The sequence below is a fragment of the Coturnix japonica genome, chromosome 18 (assembly GCF_001577835.2).
Source record: "Coturnix japonica isolate 7356 chromosome 18, Coturnix japonica 2.1, whole genome shotgun sequence".
Taxonomy (NCBI): Eukaryota; Metazoa; Chordata; class Aves; order Galliformes; family Phasianidae; genus Coturnix; species Coturnix japonica.
Window position 1 is genome coordinate 5,458,289 of NC_029533.1, and position 26,392 is coordinate 5,484,680.

The window sequence follows — 26,392 nt, forward strand, 5'->3', positions numbered from 1 at the left end:
TGCAAAGCCCTCACAGTGCCCTCCTGCTCCAGCCCTGCCCATCTGCTTGCTCAGCCCCAGCTTGGTTTGCAGAAAGGAGCTCAGCTGCATGCTGCTTTCCCTCCAGCCCTGCAATGGGCGGCCCAAAGTGATGGCAGAGAGCTTTCTTCTCTAATGGATCTAAATAGACGTGCCCTGTTCTTCAAACATATTGAGGCCAGCCAAGAGCATCCTTGATAGGATGCAGGTGGATGAGGATGGGACCAGCTGCTGGGAAGGAGCTGGGTGAGCACTGGGATCCCACCAGAGCCCCCTTAAAGCACAACCTGGTGCTGTGTGTCCCACGTCTGATGGGTTTGCTCTGTTTTTTTTTGCTCTTCCTGAACACCTCTGCAGAGCTGGTGGCCGTCCTGCTGCAGGGAGCCCTGCTTGTGCAGAGCGGTGCTAACAGAGGATTAATGGTTAATCGCTTGTTCATGGAGGGTTATAAACAACCTGTCGGGCTCTTTAACACCTTTTGCTGATGTGCTCATTGCCCTTCATAACACATTCCTGTCTGTCTGATGCAACCTTGTAACCTCTATTAATCACTCGTTAGCTCCTGCCGCCCAATGCGACTTGGGTGGTGCTCAGCAGCCCATGCTCCTCACCTGTGGGTCGAGGTTTCCAAAGTGCTCATAGGATCCAGCAAGGAAGGAGGGAAGGTGGACCTGAGAGGCTCACATTCAGTGCTGCACCGTGGATGGATGGATGGAGCCTGATGGGGATGCAGGAGCTGCTGGAAGAGGTTTTTGGGCAGGTGTGGAGGAAGCCTTCTGTGTTGGCCCCACTGAGTTATGGGGATGCAGTGCTGGAGGTCCATAGAGTAGCTGGGAGGTTGGCTGCTGTGCTGTTGGTGCTGTGCTCTCCCCTGCTGCTGTTTGGGATGTGGCATTGCCTGTCCTGCCTGGCTGAGCAAACACTACTGGGATATTACCTGTCTGTTAACCTGTCAGCTCTGGTTTGCAGCTCTGTTTAATCTTTGCTGGTGGAATTTCCCCTGCAGTTTCTGCCTCCCCCCCCGCTGTCCCCTTCCCACGATTGGGGTAATTAAATATTGCCTGAGTCCTGTCGCTTAATGACCCGCTTGTTTGCCAACAGGAGATAACCTGATGTTTGCTCTCTGCAGACCAAGGACATGGACAGCTCGTGCCCAGACAGGGCATGTGACCGAGCCCTGGGGTGACACTGCAGCAGGGTGGTCCCTGGGGATGGCTGGCAGAGCTTTTCCCATGGGTCCCAGCCAGCTCCTGCTGCTGGCATTGGGAAGGGATGTGCCTGCAGCAGCCTGTCCCCTTCAGATGGAGCTCTGTTAGTGTGGGATACTGGCACAGCTGCCCAGAGAGTGGTGGGGTCACTATCCCTGTAGGCACTCCAGAATTGCAGGGATGTGGCACTGAGGGATGTAGTTATGGGCACAGTGGGATGGGTTGAGCTTGGGGATCTTAGAGGCCTTTTCCAATCTTGTTTATCCTATGATTCTAAGCCTTATGATTTGGTTGAATCATGAGGTTGTTGGGGAGCTGCTGTGCTCCTGGGTCTGTTTAAAGTGCTCTGTGCTTGGGCAGCATGGAGAGATCTGCAGAGCTGCTGCTTTGAGCTAAAGGAAAGGGAGTCTGAAGTCCTGGAGGCCCAGGCTCAGCATGCCCAGGAGGTGGGGTTTCCCTTGCAAAGGGTTTGGGATTCTGCTGGCACAATGAGCCATATGTGTGTTGGATTCAATACGTATTTAAAGCTGTCTGTGGAAGCCAACCTTCTTAAGCCAGAAACAAAGTTCTCTAGTGGAAAAGCTCAGAAGGAAGAAAACTCCCAAACTGTGATTTTTGGATACTCTTTAATTTTAGGGCTTTGGAGTCTAATTTCTGCATTTCTCCAAGGTTACTGTGTTATAAATTAAAATTGCTGCAGAACGGAGTGCTGTTGCCAGAGCTCTCCAAGTCTGGATGACGCTTGGCTGCAGATGTCCTTGCTTCACCTTTCTGCAGACGAGAGAGGAAAGTGTTCACACTTGGCTGGAGAAAAGCATGTAAAGGAGGGAAGGAGGACCGCCCTGCAAAACCCATCACGTAGGCGTGAGTGTGGCGCTGGGGCTGAGCTCAGTAAGAGGCGTTGATGGCACTGGGGCACCATTTGGTGTGGAGCATCCCAGGGTGGATGTGGCTGGAGGAAGCTTTGCTTTGGTTGGGATCTTGATGCCAAAGACTTCCTGGGTCCTGTGACCGTAGGGTGATGTCGCAGCACTCTGCATCTCTCTGAGCAGAAGTGATGCCAATTTCTGCTACTTGGTGTTTAGCACCTGGTTACTGGGAAGGCAGAGAGCAAGCAGAGGTGCTGCTTGTCTTGGGGGAAGGTGATGTGTCCCATCAGAGGTGTCCAGAATCTTTGCCACCCCAAGCAGCAGCTGTTGGTCTGGGCAGTGCTGGAACAGGCTGCAGGGCTGCTCTGGTGTACCATCCTCCTGCCCTCCCTCCCCAAATCTCTCTAGTTTTCTATTTTTTTCAGCAGCAGGTTCTGTCTGGAGCTGGTTTAGAGGATTAAGATCCCTGAGTACGTGCCGCTCTGGTGCGGTATGGGGTATGGGAAGGCTGCACGCCAGGCTGCCTGCCCTATAACAGCTCATGACTGGGGACAGAGAGCTGTGGGGTTGCTCTTGCCCTAAGCCACGTGAGCAGCCTGGCTGGCACTGTATGATTAAATTAGTTTCTAGGAGAACAAATCCAGGATTAGAGGAGCCATTTGCCGTGCTGAAAGCGGAGCCCTGCTAATTAGGTTTATGTAAGTGATTCACATGGCGTTCTGCGCGGTCCTACTCAGGAGGTGTGCTGTGGTTGAAGGGGGGGGTGGGGGGGGGATGGCTGAGCTTCTGTGCATGAGGACTTGGTAACATTGCAAAGCATACTGAGGAATGCGTGCTGTGCTATCAAACCACGCTGTTCTCCTCTTCTGGGTGTGACTGAAGGTGTTCCAACTCCTTGCCTCGTGGCACTGATGCTTTTGGCTTTGGGGAGAGCTGATGCTGAAGCTGCTGCTGGCTGTGTGATCCCTGCTGAGTTTCACCAAGCAGCCCCTATCTCTCTGCAGGTGGGCAGGGAGGTTGGCATCCCATTGGCATCTCTTCCTCTCATTGGGTTAATATGAGCATCCTTGGCTGTGTGAACATTGTGTCCATGAGCAGCAGCTGGGTATGGTGGGACCCCCTTCATTTGTTCAGCCTTTGGACTGGGTGAGCTGTGGGCAGTTTTCTACAGGAGATGCTTTGTTTGGTTACAATTTCCTGGCTGGGTTGGTAGCGTGCAGCATCTGGATGGCGCAGCCAGCCCGCTTCCCTCCTGCTGAACAAACCCCAGTAAAAACTGCCCAGTGAACCTCAGTAAAAATTAATGGAGTAGTCAAAGGCTAATCCATCCCAGGGAAACGGCCGATTAAATCCCTGCAGCAATGGGAGGCTTTCCTTCCAGCTGTGGCTGAGCTGTGTATTTTCCCTTTGGCTCCCTGGCTTTTTCCCCCCTCCTCTGCAGGTAGATGGTGGCAGGAGGGGACGCAGTGTGTATCACAGTGGTGGGGAAGCTCACCCTGTAGCTTGGGGGGGTTCTCTAGCATGAAGCTGGGGATGATGGAGCAGGAGGTGGAGCTGCTGGAGCTGTGTCCCACACAGGGGCAATCCCTGTAGGCATTAGATATCCCAGGGGCACACTGAGACTTTTCCTGCTCACTATACTCCCATATGTGTTCATCCTCTGCGTTATCCCTGTGTGTCCGGCGCACCACCGACAGTGCTGCAGAGCTTTGATCTGCTCCGAGTGATTAAATTCATATCATCCCGACTGACAGCTTAATACACCTCAGCGAGGCTGCGCTAAATTGGTTGTGTCTGTCTCGCCCAAAGCTGGAGAAATGCTTTCTGACAGCTGCAGGCACTTGATACACTTCTTTTCCCCCTCTGTCTGTATGCAGTCAGAGTTGCCTTTGCTCCGTTTGGGGCACTCTTCAATGGGTTGTATGTGAACTGCTCTATTGCTGCTGGAGCTGCATGGCTACAGGTATGCGGTGTCTGCATGGGAGTGGGCTCAGTGCATGCATACAGAACCCATCTGTGAGACTTAAGAGCATGCTGTCATTGTATTTTTTAGGTTTAAGTGCATACATATGGATGTATGACCTAGGAAGATTGGGTTGTGTTTTTGCTTTGGGAGCCAATTGCTGGTGGGAGTCCTAGATAGGGGTGTCCAAACTCTCCCTGTGCCCACAGCTCTCCTGGGTATCGGTGCTGGGGCTCCATTGTGCACTGAGCCACTGTGGGGCTGTGTGAGCAGCACTGCATTGGGATGTTGTATTCAGCACTGACAGCTGCTCTCCCCCATCACCATCACTGGTGCTGCGTTTGCAGGTGGATGTTCCCATCCTTTGTGCAAATTGCTGTTGGGGATGTTCTCAGAAGGGAGGAAAAATAAGACCGGGAGCCTCGTTTAACTGAACAGTTTGAGCCAACCTGGAGAAAAATGTTCTTCTTGCCAAGAGCTTAAAGGGGAGGAAAAAAAAAAACACAACACAGCCACCCTTTATAATTGCCACATTTAGAGCAAAGAATTCTAAATAAAAAGTTAATCTCCTCCGAGGATTAGCAAAGCATGCGGCGTCTTGTCAGATGTGGAAGTAGAGTTGAAGCCTTAATTTCTTAAGACAAGGGCGACGTTGCTGTTGGAGCCTGTCTGCGTCGTGTGCTGCCCAAGTGACCTGTGCAAGGAACTGAGGCTGGGGAAGAAGAGTCACTGATGGGGCCTTGGCAATGGGATGAAGGCCTCCTTCAGGTGGCTGACCCACCTCCTTAGTCTCCTTCCAGCTCGGGCTCTTCTATACAAGTAACTCCTGTTGGCAGGGAGTCCCTCCTGCTGAGGTGGGATGCTGCTCCATGTGTGTTGTCTGTGACCTTTAGAAGGGGATGGGTGCAGCACTGTGTCACCCTCAGGAAAGAGGGGCTCTGTGCATCAGCTCTGAGCTTTAAAGAAGTGACCACTGGCTTTGAGAACTGCTTTTTATTTTGGCAGCTGGGCTTCGAAGACGCTCATATGGTTTGGCTTCAGCCTTTAGTGCTCAGTTATTAGTTAGTGTTAATTGCAGTGGGAGGTTTGGGAGCTGAGCACGTATGGATGCTTGGAATTAAGTTTCCAAATATGGGAACCCTGGTGTAAGAGTCTAGTGGGCATGAGAGCTGCTAGGTGTCTGCAATGCCTCCTTTCTAATAAGCAGCACTTGGCCTTAGGTCTGGCACCTTCTTTCCCTTGGTCCTTGTATCCATCCCTTCCTGTTTGCAGGGTGATTTGTTTGCAGTTTGTTGATTATCTGCTTGATCTCAGCTTCAGCCCTGATAAGGGTATATGCAAACCACAGTTTTGGGAACATCAATGCAAATGGGATGCAGCTGATGGGAACATGTTGCCTATGGGGTTAGTTCTAGGGGTCAGACCTTCTGCTTTGCAGCATGGCTGGGCATGGCTGCTCAGTGTCAATCTCCCATACAGTTTCCCATTGCACTTCATGCTGGCTTGGTGCATTGGTTGAGCACTGCTGAGGTGATGCTCCAGCACTGCTCCATCCCTACTGCTGGCTGCACAGTGGGATGGAGCAGAGGAGCTGCAAGAAGAGGGGTTGCTTTGCTGCTGGTCATTTACACCTGAGCCCGCCTTGGTGAGGAGAGGCTCTGCGACTGCAAGAGGTTAAAACTCTGCCCCTGTGTTTACTTTAGTTGGCTGCCACACTGCATAATAACCTGTCAGCACTTCAGGTGGGGATTTATTTGTGCATTAAAAATTGCCTGGGGCGGGCGGATGCAGACACTCTGCAGCATGCTGGAAAATGTGCCTCCAGCGTAAAAACAGCCTCTCCAAATATTTCACCCTTTTAATAAGTGCATTTAATTAAAGTCATAACTTTTTTTTTTTATTATTATTAAAAAGGAGGGAGGGGAGGGGAAAAGAAATGGGGCCTGCTGAGGCTGCGAGCAAAGGCTGGAATACAAAGAGGGGGTTTAAATGTTTGTGTTTAATGGAAAAGTCATCAACAACATGTTGTGTTTCTCTTTATTTCCCAGCCTTGCTTTTAATTGTGGATAGAAGGCTGAGAGGAGATCCTGGGTTTCCATGCTGCCTTTTCTCTCCCTCTTCCCTCTCCATCCACTTCCATTCTCTTAAAATGTTGCAGAACTATTAATTTTTCCTAACAAAGTTGCCAGCTGATGTTGCTCTTGGACCGGCTCTTCATTGCTTTCCCTTTTCTCATTTAACCTTCTGTTTCTCTATGTTGGATCCTTGCGAATCTGCACGGCACAGCTCATTATGAGCATGGAGGTAGGGAATGGTGTGAGCAGGAGCACCTCTGTGTGATGTGCAGCCCCAAACCCAGGCTGTACACAGCGCTGTCCTGCTCTTCCAGCTGAGATAAGGCTGGGTTTGATAGAAGGGCATTGCTCAGCCCATTCAGTGCCTGGATGCCAGCACCCTTCACGTCACAGCTGACATCCACGGTTGTGTTGGGAGCGGAGAGGTGGAGGATTTCAAAGCTCCGCTCTGATAAGTCCAAGGTGATCAAATTCCATATGGGAACGTGCTGAGAGATCGGTGTTACACAAAGCTCCTTTATTCTGGTGCAGATGGCACTTACAGGAGGTGTGCTGTGGTGTGGCTGAGGGTAGGGAGGGTGTTCTGCACTGGGTTCACCTCTGCTGTCAGTGTTGCTGAGATGGGTGAGCAGTGTCAGAGCAGAGATGCCAGGCGCATCCTAAACAGTGATGGGATATTGTGATGCCCTCCCATACAGTGCTGTGCTGATGCTATTGAGCAGCACAGAGCTGCTGTCCCAATAGGGATATGTGGTAGGGAAGGGGCTTTTAGCCAAGCTGTGTGGGGATGGGTCCACTCCAGTCCTTAGGCAAATCTCATCCCAGCCCCAAATCCAGGTCACATGAATCTTTGATTTTCCCTTTCCTCTCCTACCCGAAGTCCACTCTATTCACTTTTGTTTCGAGCAAGTGAACACGCTGTAAAGGAGACTTGCATTCCTCTGGATAATCTTAGGCAAACATGGCCTGGCTGTGGTTTCTCAATTAATCAGAGTTTCTCTTGCCTTTCATCCCCCTTCCCCTGGCATCCCAGCTGGAGGCTCTGTATCCTGCTCAGCAGTGGGACATGGTATGGACTCAATGGGAACACAGTGGGGACAGGGTGGCTTCAGTGCAGGCTGTGATGAGTCATTGATGTGTGTTGCTTGTCCCAGGGCTCCTTTTAGCACTGGGAAGGCACTCAGTGCATGCTGTGTCCTGGCCTGGCTGCTGGGCTTGTGTTGGTCCCATTGGCTTCATCCAACCTCTCCTTCCCAAAGGGATCATAGGTGCCATCCTGGCAGCCTGTGCTGCTGCTGTGCTCTGGGTGTCATTACACCTGGTTGAGCCCTTGCAGTTTGGATAGGAGATTCCTGCAGGGCCCGCTTGTGCTTAATAATAATGGGGGTCTGTTTGCTCCCTTGGCAGCTCCGCTGGAGGGGATGTTCTATGGGACTCAGCAAAGTTTATGGGACTTCTTAAATTTCACCCAAACCTCGTTCTTCCCTCATTTTATTTTTCCCCTTCTTTTCTGCTAAACAGAATTTCAAGTTGGAGCCACCAAAAACAGTCAGTCCTTTTAAAACTCAGCTTTGCTACAGCACTAAAATAAACATGGTGGAGCTGCTGCTCGCATGAAACCACTCTCGACAGCCATGTAAAGTCAATAGAAAACATGGTGTCAGGTCTTTTGGTGCCTGGGGGTGCAATAGTGTGGCTGCAAGGGGTATCTGTCCCAGCATGTGGATGGCAGGTCCCCCATCACCTGTAGGTGTTTGCTTTGCAGCAGTTGCTCACAGCCCATCCGTGTTCTGCCTCGTGGCTTTTGGGTTGGTACCAATTTTTATTGGTTATTTTGTTTTTTTTCCACACCAGCCATTTTTTAGCCCCCTTCACACCATCTCCAGGGTGGGGGTCTTGGTGCCAAAGTGCTGCACTGAGCTGCTGCCAGCAGAGAGCATTGGGGTAAAGGGAGGTTATAGGGCTGCTTTCCAGTGCAGAGGGATGCAGCAAATCCATGATGGGGCTGCACTTGTAGCATGTGTTATCTCACATAGGCATTTTCCTTCTTAATGTGCTTGTGAAGGGACTTCAAATTCCCCATGGTTTCTCAGTTGGCCATGATGCAGGGGATGGGGGATAGCAAAGTGCAGTAGGGCATTTGTGATAAAGTTTTCTTGAAGGATATGAAGGTTGGAAAACCTCCACAGAGAGGAAGGACATTGGGATATGCATGGATTAGATGGAGTGCAGCTCTGGAGTCCTGCCTTCTCCTGCAACTTGCTGGGTGCTGCAAGGAGATACAGGGGTCAGATGGGGGATGTAGTGCAGGGAAGAGGAGATGGGACCAGAATGGGCCACTGAGCCGCTCCATGGTGCTGCTGTGCAGTCCAAGAGGTGTCTGTGGGGCTGTCAATGAGTATGTGGGTTTGGGATCTGCCTTCACCACCATCCCACGCACCCAGCACACCACTAACAGGGGTTTATTATTCCTCCTGCGGATGCCAGGTAAGCTTGGCCCCGCCGTAAAACTCCAGCAGGCGCTGGGAAAACACTGCATTGCCAGGTCTGTCTGCCATGGGCAATGGCAGCTGTTTCTCCTCCTTCACCCCATCCAGGCCCCTTTCCCATCAGCACCTCTGCAGGGAGCTTTTTCCCACCTAGAAAGCTGCTGGAGCTCTTGGAGATGGGGGAGGAGGAGCAGGGTGGAGGGCAAGCTCCCATGGAGAGCAGAGCGTTTCCTGGGGTGTTAGCAGTGTGCGTGTGCCCCCTTCTGCTGCTCCAGATGTTTGTGCTCTGATTTAGGGGCATGGTGGCTAAGACTTAGTTAATTGATTTAATTACCGAAGGGGGCTGGCTGGGAGCAGGATGCTGCAGCAGCCAGGTGGGCAGCATGCAGTGTATGGCAGGGTTTGCAGCCTGAGCCAGGTGAGGAGCATCCCACACTGCAGGTACGGACATGCAGCTGTAGGGCCAGGTGAGAGGTGCGTGCAGATGTTCCTGGAATTCCCAAGCCAAGCAGGGAACAGGATGCATCAGGAAAAGCTTGCCAAAGGGCTGAAAGAATGAGAGCTGTGGGTTCTGCCCTTCTGATGGTGCTGGGGCTCTTCATGGGGAGGCTCTGAAAGATGCTGGTGGCAGTGATGCAGTGGGTTGGTGCCTGGGAGGTTCTGTGCTGCTGAGTGTGGCTCAGTGCAGTTGTTGGATCCTGAAGGTGATGCTGTGTCTCAGTGTCATCCCTGCTCGTATGGGGCCAGCACCAAAGCTATCAGGAGGTGTTCACCAGGCATAGCAAGATGGAAATCCCACAGATAGAAAAGAGCCTGCTTTGTCCAGAGGGTTGCTCCTATGCATGGCTTTGCTTACAGAGACTGTGTTGGAAGCCCATTGTATGGTTGCAGGGCTTCAGAAATGTGTTCAGCCAGAGCTTGTGCTCTGGAGAGATTTCCTTATGACCTCAGGGAGCAGATGCATGGAGCTTGCCAAGAACTCAACATCTGCACAATTGATACTTGGCAGGAAGATTTAAAATCCATGCGTGTTCCCTGAGGTGAAGAGGGAAAGTGCCTGGATCTACAGCTCCATCTCTGCACTGTCCCCAAGCCACGAAGGAGCAGAACCAAAATCTGGACCCCTGAGGGCTGTGGTATGTTCCATGTCCCTAGTGCCCCATACTGTGTGTGCAGGGAGCTGTTGAGCCTCTTGTGGGTCCTTCTGCCTCCTGGGCTGGAGTTTCCTCTGAGTTCAGAGTGATGACAGCTAGTTGAGCAGATGTTCATGTCTGGAGGGCAGCAGATCTCACTGCGCATCACCAGCTCAGGGTGCTTGCTGTGCTTCTGCAGGGATGGAGAGGACTCTGGGGATGCATGTGAAAGTGGTGACACTGCAGTGGTGCTGGGAGCAGTGGGTCTGCTCAGTGCAGTGCTCTCTTTGGAGGATGCAGTGCCTTTAAGAACCTCGGTGCTCCCAGCTGGAAGTTGGCAGCCAAATTGGGCTCCTGGGTGTTGCAAAGCAGATGTTTGCAGACCGCAGAGATGTCCCCTCTGTCTGGTGCAGCAACTCTTGTTTCCCAGCTCATCGGTTCCGGAGACTTGAAATGCAACAAGCAGAACATTCTGCTGCTCTCTTGCCCTTAGAAAAGCCTCTGGCTTGAGCAAGCTGGTGAATGCCCTCTATAGGTGAGAGGTTTCCTTTATTCCTCGTTGGTCCTGCACGGGCAGCTGCATGGTCCCCTTGCAGAGTGTGGGGGGAGGCAGGTGGGATTTCTGCCACGCTGTCACCTGGAGATCGCCATAGAGATAATCCTCTCAGAAACAGAAATACGGAGGAGAACCGGTTGGACAGAAAGTAGAGGGTTGGATGGAGAGTGCAGCTGTGCTGGGAAGCAGAAGCACAGCTGAGGGCACATGGGTATGCGTGGGGCTGCTGCAGCTCTTGGGCAAGTTGCAGCGTTTAGTTAATGAGTCGTTTTTGTTGCTCTCAGGTGTGGGATTGGGCTGTTTGCTCTGGTGAACAGAGCTGTCTGACTGCTTGGAGCTGGGGTCAGGTAAATCCATTGCTTGGGGACAATACAGTCACAGCATGCAGGGCTGCCAAGCTGCCACTGTGTCCTGCATCCTTGGCAGAGCTCAGCCCCTCTCTGCATCTGCTTTGGTTTCACCATCTGAGTTATGCTGCATTGGATGCTGCTGCTTCATACAGCAGGGGAGAAGAGCTGGAGATTTATCCCTTGCTCAAGTGAAGACATGGTGACAGGAGTATTGGTGTGAGGGGGAACAGCTGTCCCCATGGCACAGGTGGGTTGTGCTATGCAGTGTTGCAGGGTCCCTGTGCCAGGCTGCACGGTGGCCCCAGCCGCTTTCCCCTGTGCCAGGATAAACAGAGGTGAATGGCTTTGCAAGAGCTGCGGATGGCTTTTCCAGCAGTAATTAACTGCACTAAAAGCCTGAAGGTTTCTGGGCCATATGGTTGCTGCTCTGCTCATGGACCCGATGCATCACAGTGCAGTGATGGACACATCATAGGCTGCAGGACACATGGCTTCTGTCACCTTCCCAAATCCATCCATCCTAGAGCCATAGAAGAGAAAACACATTAGAGCTGCTTGGTCCATGAAGCCAAATGATGTCAGGAGGCACCTCGCTGTCCTCACTTTGCACTAGGACACTGGAGGTGTTTGCTGGGCAGGGCTTGTAGCATCTCACAAGGGCATGTGCCAGGGTTTGTCCCTATTTCTCTCTTCAGCCTTTCTTGGAGAGGAGAGAAAGGGGGAATGAGGGACACAGTTACCTTTGTCCACCTCATTCGTCTCTGGAGATGTGAACAGAGTTGTACAATCCAGGAAAAATCCTCTTCCCCATCATGGAGCCACGGCTCGTGACTTGGATGGTGCAGTGGGGCTTGTGGGTTTTCTTCCTCTCCCTCCTGGTTGCCTTCCCAGCGTCTGTCTGTCCTGGCTGGCTCGGATTTTGGGCCAACCCCAAGAACACTGAGTTTACTTTGAGGAACGTCCCCCTGGGTGGACCCTGCGGGAGGAGGACGGCGGTGGAGGGAACTGTGCCTCTCCTGTTCCCAGGGCTTGTTTGAAGGTTACTGTGGTCAGTGCGGAGGCTGCCCGCGAGGACCTGAGGATGTTTGGTGTGAGCTCATCTGGAGGCTTATTTAGGGACCACCAGCGAGCTGCTGTGTACCGCAGGAATTGGGTTGCGGACACCTTTTGATATGGCAAAGGCAAATATTGAGAAACCCTTCTGCATGGGGAGGGGGCTGGTGGGCACCGCCTGCAGGCTGCAGCTGGGATGGAATGTGTGATGGATGGTAGTGGGGTGGCACATGAAAGGTGTGCAGAGGTCGTTAAAGCAGGGACCCAGAGCCCCCGGCTGCCTCTGAGAGACCACCAGAGCTTTGTGGGGTTGGGACAGAGCAGCGTGTATTCCTTCTCCTCCCTTCATCTTTAAATACCACCCCGCAGATCGAAAGGAAAAAATAAATGCACTCAAAATGGCATCGTTTTGCGGTGCCTTTAGGCCTATTTATATTTTTTATTGCTCCCACCGTTTTTAGATAATAACCTTCTTCATGAAAATGTTGGTATGTGCAATTAATCCGTGCATCATCTTCAGAAGGCAATTTTATAGCTGGGTGTAGGGTGGGGGCTGCGGGTTCCTGGTTGCCATAGGGCTGCTCTCGAGGTTTTCAGCCCATTTGGGGCCAATCTGACCTCCCACTCCTGAGGCTGTGAGCTCTCCTGGTTGAGTTATTATGGAGCATGGTTGCTTCATTTCTACTGCATCGGGTGAAAATACATTTCCCAGCAGTGAAATGAGTCAAACATCCCCAGAAGTTGGTGTTCGGAGGGTTGAATCAGGCTGACATCAGGCAGAGCCCTGGGATAGGACTGGCTGCTCCTCCCGCTGGCAGCTCAGCTCTCCCATTCCTGGTGGAAAATGAACCAAATCTTTTGACTTCCGACTGAAACGTAAGATGTGAGATAAGTGTTTACTGGAAGGCTCCTGCTGCCAAATAGCCTGGAGACCCTTTCCTTCCTCCTCTCTGAATGAGAGTCCAGGTGTTAACTGCCTCTCTGAGATATGTTTCTTAGCACGTCCTGATCTGAAAGGAGATTTTCGTGTTTGTCAGAATGATTCGGAGCCTTTGAGCAGCACATAAACCACAGGCATTGATCGGGTGTTACCATCCCCAGAGGTGTTCCATCCATAGGGATGTGGTTTTGGGTATGGTGGGGATAGATTGGGGTCGGACTTGGGGATCTTAGTGGTCTTCTCCAGCCTCAGTGATTGTATGATTTCTGTGCTCTTAGTTCACCCCAAGAATGTTCATCACAGATTCATTGCAAAGCTGTGGCAATTTACTGATACCGTATGCATGGAAGGATGAGGGGTTATAACACTGCCTTATAAATGAGAGGTTAGAAGGAAGAATGGATGGAGAGGTGCGGGGCTTTGAAATAACTCGAGGCAAAAAGATGAGTGATACTGAGAACATCCAGAGCTGTAGTACAGCATCCTCTGGGCACTGAGCATTGCTCCAGGGGCCAGCAAGGGGAAGCTGCTCCAAGCTTTTAAGACTGGTGTATGGGGCAGGAGAGGGGAAAGCATCTCCCCCTAGGATAGGTTTCAGTAATGTTCCCAAACACTTCATCTCTTGTACAGTGAGTACTACAAGTGTTCCTACAGTGCTCAGGGCTGTTTTTGCAGTGCTGTTTATATAAGAGATCGTGCATGGTGCCTACATGCTTCTGGCACTTATAAACCCAGGTAGGCTTTGTTTATCCTGGGGATTGGCCCTAGTCGCAGTCATCTGGGGACCAGCCAGCAGCATAGCTAGACTGATATATTCATGTATGTATATTATTTAGAAGAGCCCTGGTTGTTGAGAGGCCAAACCTGCTTGCTGTGCTGATGGAAAAAATGTGGCTGTGAGCAGCTCTACTGTGTCTGATCTGGTGTAGTTGTGCCAATGGGTAGTTAGGGGAGGGATGGGGGGGATAATCTGTAACAAACAGGCTGCCTGGTGCAGATTTAGGCTTGGGACCACGAGGTCTGTCCCACGTGTGACTTGTTTCGTTGAGTCCTTCCCCATGGGTTGGGTTACTGGGTTGTGGATCAGCACCAGTAAAGCATGTGGACCCAAAGTTCTCAGTCTGGTCCAAGAGCCCTCCTAGAAACTGGGTCAACCTCCTGCATCTGTGTCCTCCCTGGGAGGCCAAACCAAGTATGCTGAGGCTGGGCTGAGTGCTTTTTACATGATCTAGAAGGCAAAATTTAATTAAATGAGATGTTGATCTCATCCGCTGGGAGTTCTCCTCATGGGCACCATGCCCTGGATTGTGCCCAAGGCATGGGAAGTGGGAAAGAGGAGGGTGGTGGGAGGAAGGCCGGGTGGATGGGGGCACCCAAGGGCTGTAATTGGTTGTTGGGGGATGCTTGCTCGTGATGGTCTCAATCATAACATCAGACTCAGTTCTGGGTGGCTGTGCATAGGAGAAAGTGAGTGTGACATTGTGGCATGTTCACAGTGGGGTTTGTTATGATGCTTGTGAGCACAGGGTAAAGATCAACCCTTTGGGTTTCTTGGAGCATTAGGGTGAAGATCACCTGTTTGGATTTCTTGGAGTACTGATGGTATTTTCTCTCATGAGGAAAGAGGGTAGGTTTTAAACAATGCCAAAGTGAGTGTGGCTTGAAAAATGAAATCATATTTACTGCCTGTGATCCTCCCCATATTACATGAAAAATATCTTTCTTGGAAACTTGACATCTGCCTGCACTGTGAACATGCTGCAAACTGGAGCAGAGAGCTGGGAGCTGCCTGCCAGGCAGGGATGTGCAGGGCTGGGGATGGGTTGGCAGCACAAGACTGGGGTTGTGCTGGTGCTCTGGTAAGGAGAGCCTATTAAATAGGAATGGGCCGATTAATAAATCAAGGCACCTGAAAAATGAAACCAGCGGGTTGAAAGAGGGGTTTTTTGTTGGTTTTTTTTTCCTTCTTTTTTTCAGACTATTTTTTTTTTCTTTCCTTTTTCCCTGGTCCTTTCTCAATTAAAGCAAACAAACATAAAGCTGCAGAGCGTGGCCGTGTCGCGCTGCGGTGAGCTCAGTGCCTGGTGCGGGTGCCTGCGCGGTGGGTGCTGAGCACAGTGCTGAAATGAACCCCATAAATTACTGCCACAGTGCTGGGAGGTGTTGAAAAGGGATCAGTGGTTCCCTGGCTCTGGTGGGCAGCAGCGGGGAGAGGGTTGGAGGCAGCCTGGGCTCCTCTCTTAGGTCAATCATCCATTCTGGAAAGTGGATTTTCTCTGGAAATCCATCTTTGTGCACCTATGGTGAAAGGAAGATGTTTCTGCTTAGGGTCCATTGGTACCCAGCCATACAGGTATGGAAATCACCTGGAATCATGGGGATGTCCTGCCTGGTTATAGGAATTGCTCTTCTGGGAGGTCACCAGCGCGGCACCATCCCTGTGCTTTGCCTCCTGCTGGGAATGCTCTGTGGGGACATGCAAAGTCCTCGGGGTCATCAAATGTGCTTTAATTATTCCCAGTCCCATAAGCATTCCCAGTCCTGAGGCTGAGTTTTGGAGGTCTAAAAGGAAGAAGACCACAGCCTCAAAGCAGAGCCCTGATGCTCAGCATTCTGCTTGCTGCTGTGAGTGGCATGGTCTGCACTGTGCTACTCTCAGATGAGTTCTGGGGCCACGGTCCTGCTGTGCCCACCCTGTCACGCTTTGTCAGTGTCTGGTATCCTTGTATTTTCTTGCCAAAGAGAGGGGAGCACAAAAAACTAATCAGCTTTGGGTCAGCATGGGGAAAAAGCACTGCTTATGTTGATAATCCCTGGGGGTAGAGATCAGCTCAAGGTTGCACAACGAATGCATGGTATGGTCACACTGTCAGGGAACTGGAGCTGGTGGGACGGATCCTGTTCTCTGGCACAGGCAGGGCTTAGTGTGGGTGCTTTGCCACCTGTATCTGGAGACACTCCCTGGAGCAAAGCTGTGCAGAAAGCAGCCTGACCCCAGTGTGAGGATGGGGGCTACCCTGTTTGAGCCCAAGTGAGTAGGATTTGCTGTGCCTTTTCCACCCTTATCTTCCACTCCCAGGGTGAGGAGCAGGCTGAGGGTGTGAGGATAAGAATGGATTCTCCTTTAATCCTTTCATCCTGGGAACACATCTCTGCTCACCTTTGCTTGCAGGCAGGAGGTGCTGCAGAACTGGAGGATGTTTGCAGGTATGCAGAGCTCAGCTCTCCACTCTCCTTCATGCAGACCCAGCGTGCTGATAAACCCCAGTCTGCTTTGGGAATGGCATTAATGCACTGGTTTTGCCATGCTGTCTGGCCTGAGCTGGCCTGGCCAGCAGCCCCTCTACATCTTCCTGTGCTTCTGAGCCTCCAGCTCATTGGGTAGAACCCAGGAGTTGGGTGAGATCATCAGGGAAAGGCAGAAAGCAAAGGCAGCTGCTTGGTTCATCCTGCAGTGGGGGAGTGCTGGAGTCCCAGCAGCAGAAGCAAAAATGCAGGGAGGCAAACAAAGTTCATGGCCCGGGAACAACGTGCTGCTGCTGTCAGTCCATCTGTCAGAGGGTTATCACTTTGGGGATGCTTTTAATAAAGGAGTCAGAGCTGTCATCATGTGCCAGAGCCTGCAGGAAACCTCCAGCCCCTCCTGGGAGTGTGTTTTCCAAGCCTCAATTTTGCTTACAACCAAAAATGAAGGAGGATGGGACTTTCTTCATTCTTTCATCTGCCTGTCAGTCTTAATGTGACACTTTAAAGAGTGTCCTTGCTTGAAAGAATTACCAGGGATAGACAGTGATGGAAGCTCCCTTGTCACACACACACAGCAGGTGGAGGTGCTGCACTGGAAGAATTTCTATTGGGGATGGCCGAAGGGATGTTTCCAGTCTCACTTGTTTTAGGGTTGAGTGCTTATAGCTGTGGTCATGTTTGAGCTGTGGTACTCCCAGTGGTACTGAGAGCATCTGCACTTGAGGAGCTGTACTCTGTAGGACATACTGCTCTTAGACATCCTGACCCCTGCAATGCAGTGCTGAGCATCCTACTCTGCTCAGCCCTGGGTTAAGGAGGAGCACCCTGCAGCCATAAGTGTGTGTTTGGTTCCAGGCACTGTCAGACCATGATTCACAGTGATCTGCACTGTGTCAGGTTAGTGACTCAGTGCCAGCCCAGCAGCAGCTCTGCGGCAAGGCTGACAGCACCTGTCTGGGATGCAGTTATTTATTAACGTGTTACCAGGAAGGGCGGCATGGGAACAGAACAGCTTCGCTTCCTTCAGCTGAAGAAGTTTTAATGGCATCTATCTGATGCTGTCTGAGATTTTGGCAAGGTTTTGGTGTCTGATGCTTAGGTCAGTAAATGAAGGTTATCTCTCTGGACTGAAACTCTGAGCTAGTCTCTTACAATGGATTCTGGTGCTTAATAAGAGCATGCATTTGCTTTGCAGTGTTGTCAAATAGCTGCTCCAATGGATTTGACAGCAAAGCCACAGGGAAATGAGAGATGCTCCAAAGAGATGTCTGAGGAGGTGGGATGGGAGGTGGATGGATGTCCAGCAGGGGAAGCACGTGGCCAGGAAGATCTGCAGTTATCCCCTTGCCAAGTGGAACACATGCAAACGAGCAGAGAACACAGGACAAGTTCCTGAGCAGCTCCAGGGAGTGGTGGGGTTTCATCCTTCTGTGATGTTCTGTGGGGTTGCTGGTGTTGGGGACACGGGGTGGCAGGAGGCTGTTCTGGCTCCAGTGCTGGCAGAGCCTGGGAGGGCACCATGGGCTGGCAGAGCTGTGACTCACCGGCTCTGTTTCATCTCTCAGATCTTTTGCTTTTTTTCCTTTAATCCACTTGCCACAACGACTTTATTTTACAATCCATTGCTGGGTTCACTGAAGAGCACTTTGGTCATTAAGCACGTTGGGGCATGTGAATAAACCTGCATCTTTCAACTGCGGATTGCTTTCAGGCTGGTATCAAATCACCTTCCGCTGGGCTGCAGGAGGCACAGCACAAGCTCCCTGTGCTGCTCCATGTCCACCACCTCCATGCTTTGAAGGCCAGCTACATGTGCAGGTCTGATTGGCACAGCCCTAGCTCTTTGCAGCTACTTTTCCATGCCCAAGCTCTGTTCTCCTCTGCAGATCCATAAACTGATGATCTTTCCCTTTTCTTTGCAGAGGTTTGGGTTCAGGCTGAGCTCTGCCTGGGTGTGGATGCAGGACCCGGTGTGAGGAGGTTCTGGGTGTGCTGAGACCAGTTGCTGCAAACAGGATCTAGCTCTTCAGCTGCATTTTTCTAAGTCCAGCCCATAGGATGGGAAGCATTTCAGCAGTAAAAGCGGAATTGGGGCATGTCTGAGCAGGGCAAGGGGTCTGCAGGAGGGACAGGAGGAGGGAGCAGCACGGAGGTATTTCCAGCTGATGAGAGCCGAGTGAGCCATAATGCAAGTGCTGCCAGAATCGTTTCCCTGTCTGTTGGCTTCCTTTCCTGTTTGGCTTCACTGCCTACACAGTTTGTGCTCAAGATGTCTGTAGACGCGATGCTCTCATCCTCCGTAGCCAAAAGCCTCATTTTTGTTCCTACGCTTTGCTCCGCTCCTTGCAAATCCGTGGCGGGGGGTACAGGGCAGGAGGCAGCTCCCCATGCAGAAATGCACATCTGATTGTCATCAAACCGCACTTTCAGTGCCTCCTGTTTGCTCTGGATGGATGTGCTGCCTTCCCCAGGCGGCTGCTGAGCACGGAGGCAGCCCCATACCCTTGCTCAGCGCCGGACATCTCTGCTCTCTGGGGTTTTAGTGGGCTCACAGAGAAGAGAAAAACAAGGCGGGGGCTGGAGGAGCACAGGGCTCGCGGTGGGTGGCCAGTGTGTGCTGCTGTGTGTCCTCCTGTGGCCGGAGTAGTGCAGGCTGTGGAAGCAGATGCTGCTGGGTTGGGGAGCATGGGGGCTGTGGGAGGCAGCGGTTTGGGGTGAGGGAAACTGCACCTGGGATGTGGTCCTCTGTTGGGTTTGTGCTGGAGGATGTGCAGATGGTGGGGACAGAGAGGTGGGTTGTGGGCGGGTTTGGTCATATCCCCAAGGTATGGGGAGGATGGATGGGCCTTCAGTAGAGGGCGTCGCTGGGACAAAGTGAAGCGCTGTCCTACTGTGCATAGTGAAATGAGGGCACCTGTGCAGTGGCAGCTGGGTTGCATTGCCAAGAGTGCCAGCGGTCTGTGTGGGGAGGACAAGCTGAAATCCCAATGGGCCAGAGAACAGAATAGGAGGACATATCCTACAGCAGCAGCCAGGGCAGGAAACCTGATCTGCAGTGTCCCCATGCCACGGTGTCTCCCATCCTGCAGTGTCTCCATCTTGCAGTGTCCCCAGCAGCAGTGGCCGGTGCCCTTGCAGGGGAGTGGAACGCATCAGGAAGCGCCTTTGATCTCAGGTGCTAACACCTTTTCAAATGAGCCGCACAAACAAGTGCCCTCCTCCCCTGTCCTGGCCGGGGCTGGGCAGATAACACATCAGAGCGTACGCGCACAGCTGCGATAGCGCTGCTTTATGGTGCTTTGATTGCTGCCAACCACACCGCTCGCTAGCGGGAACTTCAAAAGCAGCGCTCCATCCCTGCAACGCCCTGTGCAAAGAGTGCAGCGCCGGGCTGTGCGTACACACATCCATGCGTGTGTGTCTACGCCCAAATCGTTTTGCCCCGTCACATCTTTGCTGTGGCAGCAGGGTGGGTTTGGGAAAGCTCTGGGATTTACAGAGCTGGATCCAACCATTGAGGTTGGATCCTTGGGTGTGCACTGGGTGCATGGATGTGAGAGCTCTTGGAGGTGCAGGGAGGGAATTTGCAGCCACTATCTGTGTGTTTGCCAGCAGCGTGGGAGTTAACATTGCAATGGGGGCAAAGCGGAGGAGAAGGGCTCGGACCTCCCCCCCACTGCCTCCCCCTGCTGCTGTGATTTCATTGAGGCTGTGTATTGGCCTCCGGAGAGTCAAGCAGGGTAACACCACAACATAAACAGAACATCTGGAAGCTCTTAAAGGGTTTTATTTTTTAACACATTTACAAGAGCCAGGGACTCTTTGCAAACTTGGAGATGCTGCTCTGCTCCTTTCTTTCCAAAGTCGACTGTCAGTGAGTGTGGGACTGTTCCCCCCATCTCTTCTCAATGTTTCTAGGGGCTCAGTGCTTGGCCAGGAGGTGCCAATCTGGCTGGCATATTCCTTGCGAAGTCCAAAGCAAACAGATGATAAGTGTGGTGTGATAAGTGAGAGTAAACCTATTCCCGTCTTTCTGCATGCCCCTGGCTCATGTTGGAGCAGGATGGGGACTTGGGCAGGGTTTGCTGGATGGAAAACCTGCTTTACAATGCTATGGAGGGAGCAGGGGGGCTGAGCCACGTGGGAGCTGGTGGTATTGCACGTAGCAGTGGGGTTTGGATTCTCCATATGGTGCTGCTGGGCTGAGACCTCTATAGGGGAAGCCCATGGGCAGCAAAGCCAAATGGGATGATGCATTGCCATGCTGGTGACAGCATCTGCTGTCAGACTGTTTTCCTCTCCCCATCTGCATCAAAGTGGCTGCAAGAAAAAGTTTAAAAAAATAAATAAATAAGGCTGAGAAAGTTGTCAGCCTGCAGAGCAGCTCTTTGGGGTTGGGTGATGTTTGCAGCCCGTGCCAGCCTCATGGCTGTCCTGCATCCTGCTCTGCACAGTGCTGGAGCATGCCACTGTCTCTTCATCCCTTGTGCATCCCTTGCATGAATGCAAGCAAAATGAGCTGGTTCCCCTCCCTGTGCACTCTCATGTGCAGTGGTTTTGTCTTTTCTATGGAAACAGCAATTAGATTTCCTCTCACCAGCCCCCAGCCATGTCTCCTGCTCACCCTTACTCTGGGTGTGGGTGTTGGGCTGTGGTGGGTCCCCGCTGGCTTTGGTGTCAGGGCTTGGAGGTGACACTGAGGGCTGCCGATATGCCTCCCTGATCCATCGCCCCAAAGGGTGACAAAGAGGAACAACAATTTCCTCCATCACAACCCACTAACACTGGATTTTTCCTTTGCAGGGCCAGCAGTGGAGGCTTGAGGTGCACCTGAGAGGAGAGAGCTGAGGCGCTGCAGCAGGAACAGCCACCAGCACATTGCCGCAGACAGGAGGAAGGAAGAGCAGAGGCAGCACAGTGCCCAGCACCCTCAGGGATCGGGGTGCACCCAGGGTCATTCTGTGCTCCTTCCCCCAGTGCTGTCATGGGAATGACCCCAGTGCAGCCACCCACCACCACTTGCTGTGATTCAGGGTCCTGAGCTGACCTCGCTATGCTGCACCCACGCAGGGCAGGGATGGCCGAATTACTGCTCCCTGCTGCGCTCTGCACATCCTTCTCCTGGCTGGGTGGCCCCAGGATCTGTGGGGCTGGATGGCTGTGTGCTCTCAGGTCAAACAGTAGCTCCATTTTTTCCCTTCTGAAGGACCAAAAGCTTACCCTGTTCCAAGGAATTAGCTGTGGATTTTTATTTTATTTTATTTTTTCCCTCTTCTGTTCTTCTTTCTGAATCTTTTTGGGGTTTTGGGCTCTTAATGAGGATGCTCGGACCAGCACTGAGTGTAGCCCTATGCAGAGGGGTGAACACCCCTGGAGAAGCAATGGGAGCAGCATACCAAGAGCTGGCCTCCACAATGCCTTGGGTCTGAAACTGTCTGAGAGCTGTGTCCCTTCACATCGCATGGCTGCGTCCTCCCCAGCACATCCCATAGGGATTAGGTGGGATTCTGGGGGGCGCGTGGCCAAACCACACTGAGGGGAACGTCAAGAAGGGGGGAAAATGTCACCCTCAGAAACAATTAAACTGCTTAATAAAATCCGTTGCCTCTCAGAGTGCTCGCTGTTCTTTTCCGTTTGCCTTGGCTCAGCCACACTTACATCATGGCCCTATCGCGGGGCTGCCGAGTGGACGGGTTTGATTGCACAGGAAACCGGCGCTTTGGCAAACTTCTCTGCCCCGGTAAAGCCAGGCCAAGAGCTTAATGCCTTTGCTGTGCAGAAAAATTCTTCCCTGTCCTTTCCCTCTTTCCTTTCTGCAACCCCTTAACCATCACCCACCAACCAGGCTGCTGCCCTTCATGTGCCTCCTGCTCCAAGAGTGTCTGAGATGCAGATTAATTCCCCTTAAATCATGTTGTTTCATGTCCATGGACTGTGTGTCCCCTCCCACCCTGTAGAGCTGAAGCACTGGAAGGTGCTGTGTGGAAACGTAACATAAAAAAAATAGGTTATTTATGTAAAGGAAATGTCCTTTGATTTTTATTATTATTTTTTTTTTATGAGTTATGTCAATTACAAAAAAAAAAACAAACACCAAAAGATGTCCTTTCATCTGAAAAGCACTGTAGCCTAAGGCACGTGCATGAATGTGTTGGGTATTCAGCTGTGGTGAGTGACTTGTGCTCTCGATATTGAGCTGGTGGTGTGACTGCTGTGCTCCGCTGGGACAGCGGGACCTTGGTCAGAAACATGGAGTCCTGGGCCCTTTCCTTTGAAACCATTTCTTGAGTGTTGTAAGAACCATGTTCTGCCCTTGGGAGAACTATGGTAGAACTGCAAAGGCCAGAAATGCGTGGACATTGCTTGGTGTTTGGTGACAATAGGTAAATGGTGATGTCAAATCCATTGTCATTCATTAACTGTCCTTGGAGGAAGAAACCAAGGTGATGCTCAGCCCTTTGCCACTGCTCATGTTTGAGGTGGGACTGATGTTCTTTTCTCCTCCTGGTGGAGTGGAGCCATGCCTTGTAGAGCAGTGAGCGGGTGCTTGGGCAAATCACAGCATTCCCATCCATGAGCCAAATCTGATGGCACAATAAGGACGCTGCTCTTCCTTGGCCAAGAAGAGCTGCACCACGGTATGGCCAACACGTGTCCACATTTCTCTGCAGTAGGATGCAAACCATTGGCACTGCTGCTGGAGAACATCTGCTTTTGGGATCCTTTCTTACAGCTCTTCCCTTCCAAAGCTGCCCCCATTAACCCAAGATTGAATGGGTGCTGCCTTCCTCCCGCCCTACTCTGAGAATGGATGGCAGCTACCAGGCACAGACCCTTCTGAGTTCACAACTAATATTGACTTCAAAGGCTGTTTGACTTCAGTGTCGGTCAGTTGTGTAATCCCAGCTTGTTTAGAGACGGTGAGCAAACAGAGAGCCAGGCCGTTAAAAGGGGAAGGGCGTGGGAGATGTATTGCTATTTACCTGTGGAACCAGGAGGAAAACTTGCCTGTCATTCTTGCTAATAAATACAAACTGGAAGCATGGATAAACCCAAGGGGATTTATTAGTTTGCTTTACCAAAGGCAAATATTAAGACGAGCTGGCTCAGCCCCAGGGCTGCCTTGAGCCTTTTGTGTGGTGCAGCCTGGCGCCCATGGGTGCCGATAAGGACATGCTCTGTGCTCTGCCACTTGGGCTCAAGGCATTTCTTCTGCAGTATTTCTGTCTCCCTTTGGCTCAGGTCCTCCATGGAAATAGGCACTTACATGGCCTTGCCTGGACTTTGGAGCCACACTGGTGCCAAATTACTGCTTCCTTCTCCAGGCACTGTGGGACGTGGTTTGGGGGGGCATGAATGTTACATCTCTATCAGAAAACAAGGCTTGAATAGGCAGATCCAAAGCCTATGAAAGGAGAATCATTCCATCAACTCATTTGGTGTCAGGGGAGAATTTCTCCCATTTCCCCAATCCATTATTTGGGACCTTTTTCCTCTATGCTCTTCAGCATCCATTTCTCTCACACCACTGTTTGTCTGATCAAGAGCAGGCAAGAGCAAAACAAGCACAATGAAAACCCTTTAGAGATTGCTCAGGCAAGATGTCAGGACAGCACAATCCACCTCTTCAAAGAGGCACAGGTGCTCTTCGTCAGCCTGCACAGCTGGGGAGGACTGGGGCACTTCTCCCCTTGAAACTCTTGCTGTGCTCAGGTGCATCTCGTTGGTGCCTGGTGGGGGTAGTTCTTTAAATAGGGGAGAGAGGGGAGTGGTTCAGTTCTTTGTGGAGTTTGTTGGGGAGAAGGAGCTGCTTGCTGTGTTCTGCTGTCTGGTGAGTTGGTTGATCCTTTTATTCTTATAAAATACCAAATTTTGCAGTTTTTCTCTTCTGTAAGAGGGAGGAGGATGTGGTTAGATTTAGTTCCTTGTTGCAGCTGGGAGATAGACTGTTGGTGAGCTCCACTATGGGATGCAGGTTGGACTTAGACTTGATCTGCAGCCACCTGGAAGGTGGGATTTGCAGGTGAGCATAGGGTATTGGTATCTCTGTGCTGGCATTTTCTCTTCCTCTCTTGAGAGGAGAAGTTGTTGTGTCTGGACAACTGGTGTTGGGCCTTGTGCTTTGGCTGCTGTTGTGCAAGAGCTTGAAAGTGTTGGCTTTATCTTTACTAGTGTGAAGAAACAGTGAGTAGCGTATGGTACTTTGTCACCCATTGGAAGGGTGAAGAAGGGTCTTTTCTTTCTTCCTTGTTTTGTGTTTTAAAGCTCTTTGGTTTTTCATAAGTAGCTGGGAGAACTGTGGGGTAATGTAAAAGTACCTGAGGACAGATTGCTGTATGCTCACTCAGCTCTGGATAGACCTGAGGCTTACAGAGCTCCCTGCGGTTGTGTTGTAGTAATGGTTATGATTAATGAGTATTACTTCTGATTACCAAAGCAGCCTGAAACAAGCCATACTTACAAGCTCTTTCTGTGGAGGAGCACCTTTGGTCTTTGCAAGATGCATTTATTTTTGTTGTGTAGAGTTTTATTGGTTTGATTCTTATGGTAGCAAGGCTGAGCACTTGGGGAGTATTTTATCCTCTTGATGACTTCCCAGCTGTCCTGGCTGTTTTCAAAGGCTCTCTGCAGGTGTTCCTTAATTTTAATCACTGACCTGCTCTCCAGCTGTGTTGGACCTTTGCAGGAGCTGAGCTCACCTCTATGCTAGAAAGCACTGAGGAGAGGTATGTGATGTTGAACCACTCCTGGCTGTTGCATGGTGCTCTGGGCTCCTGGACTTGACTGATGTCCATACAGATAAAAAGGGCTGGGGTTGCATGCCTCAGCTATCGTGTTGGTGTGATGCTGCCAAGAGATTTAGTGTGTGGAGAAGGCTGAACCCAGGAAAGAAATAGCTGGTTTTTGTTTTTTGTTCTTCAGACAACACAGCTGAGCAAATCCAAGCTTGCTGTCTGTTCATCAAGGGCCTAATCCTTTGTTTTCCCCTAGAAAAATCCATTCCAGGCATCTTGAGATTCTCTAAGAAGGGCCAATATGGGAAAATGGAGGCAAATATCTGATGTAATGGGAGAGAGAGATATTTCTCAGTTCTTCCCTCAGCTCTTCCCCTTCTTGCTTAGGCTTCTTGCCTATTTCCTATCTTCTGCACAGAAACTTGCTTGGGGAAGCCCTCCCTGAGGGCAATGGTGATACTGTGCTGCTAGGGCCAGGCTCATGTTCCAGCTGCCCCTCAAGCAAACCTCTCCCCTCCAGTCTTCTTGTGACTTTCCTCAAACCCATAATCATAGCTTTATCAAATCAGAAAGTGGTATGGGCTGGGAAATGGGCTGCTCCCTGCCTGGGTTGGAGTCACCCTAAAGGGCTGAGTATGGGACGAATGCTCTGTTCCCACTCACCTCCCCAGCTTTGGGGGATGCTTTGGGAGCACATTCTGCAGGGTTCATGTGGGCATTCAGCACATGCATTGCATCCTGTTAAGTCCATGGGAGGAGCAGCAACATCAGGGTGCTGCCAACCCCAATCCTGTAGGAATGCTGATTAGCCCCAAAGCTGCTTGGGAGCAAACGCTTAAAGCTAAGCTAGTTTTCCCCTCTAAACCTTCATGTTTCAGTTGCCTTCAAGGAGAGGAAATTCTCCTGCAGGAAATACCTCCCTCTGCTTGCTTCTAGTGAACAGAAGTCAAACCTTCCTGTCACAGAAGGGCATGGTGGCCTTCAGGTCATGCAGGCTGCTCCTGGGGGGCCCTGCTCCTTGTGCAGTGCTGGTGGATACCAGCTGGGTATTGTAATGGCCAAACCTTCCTGGAGCGTGGTCTGGTGTCCTCCCCCTCCTCTTTAAATTAATGTGCCAGCCGTCTCTCACCCTAATTAAAACCAGCAAAGAGAGCTGGACTAGGATGTAGCTTGGGAGGCTGTAAAATTCTAGGACAGTTTTATGTAGAGCAATTAAAAGGAAGGTAAAAAAAAATTGTTAAGAAATTAAACACTAATTACTTTTTTTTTTGCCAGCTGAACTGCTTTGGCAGCAGGGCTGGAAGTGGGATGCAAAGACCTGGGAAGGTCAGTTCTTTGCTGCCATAAATCAAATTGATCAAATGCTCCTTTGCTTTCTAGCAGTGTAACTCATCTGCTGTCAATTAGCCTAAATCACATTTTTTCAATTAAACAGGCTTAGAGGCTTGATAGCGGAGTCTGGTGGGGAGGGGAAGGGAAAGGCACAGCCTGGCTGTAGGCAGCGAGGTGGAAATACCCCCCTTTTTTTTAAGGTGTGATTCCATTTTACTGTTTTCCATATAAAAAGCAATATTATTGTCTGTGCTGTGGGGAGCACTAGGGGATGGAAAGCCAGCTGAACTGGGGAGGAGATGGGGCAGGGTGATCTGTGGGGATCAGATGGGGTGATCCTGGCTGCAGGGATGCTGTGGGTAACAAACCTCCTTTGGGATGAGTTCCAGATACTCTTAAAAACTCATTCCCCATGGTAGGGTGGA

The 26,392-nt window shown here is 51.2% G+C and overlaps 2 long non-coding RNA genes across 22 annotated transcripts in view; both read left to right on the forward strand.

The window, feature by feature from the left end:
- The window catches only part of LOC107322215, a 148,058-nt gene that overhangs the window by 12,756 nt on the left and 108,910 nt on the right, over nucleotides 1–26,392 (forward strand). The gene's annotated exons all lie outside the window — the stretch shown is intronic.
- Nucleotides 313–21,514, forward strand: LOC107322217. 2 transcript variants are annotated; one of them, XR_001558869.2, is made up of 3 exons: nucleotides 865–879; nucleotides 18,606–18,607; nucleotides 20,704–21,514. It is a non-coding gene; the product is annotated as an uncharacterized LOC107322217 (long non-coding RNA). The 2 variants fall into 2 exon arrangements; XR_004309202.1 differs by lacking the exon at nucleotides 18,606–18,607 and having other exon boundaries at nucleotides 313–2,793.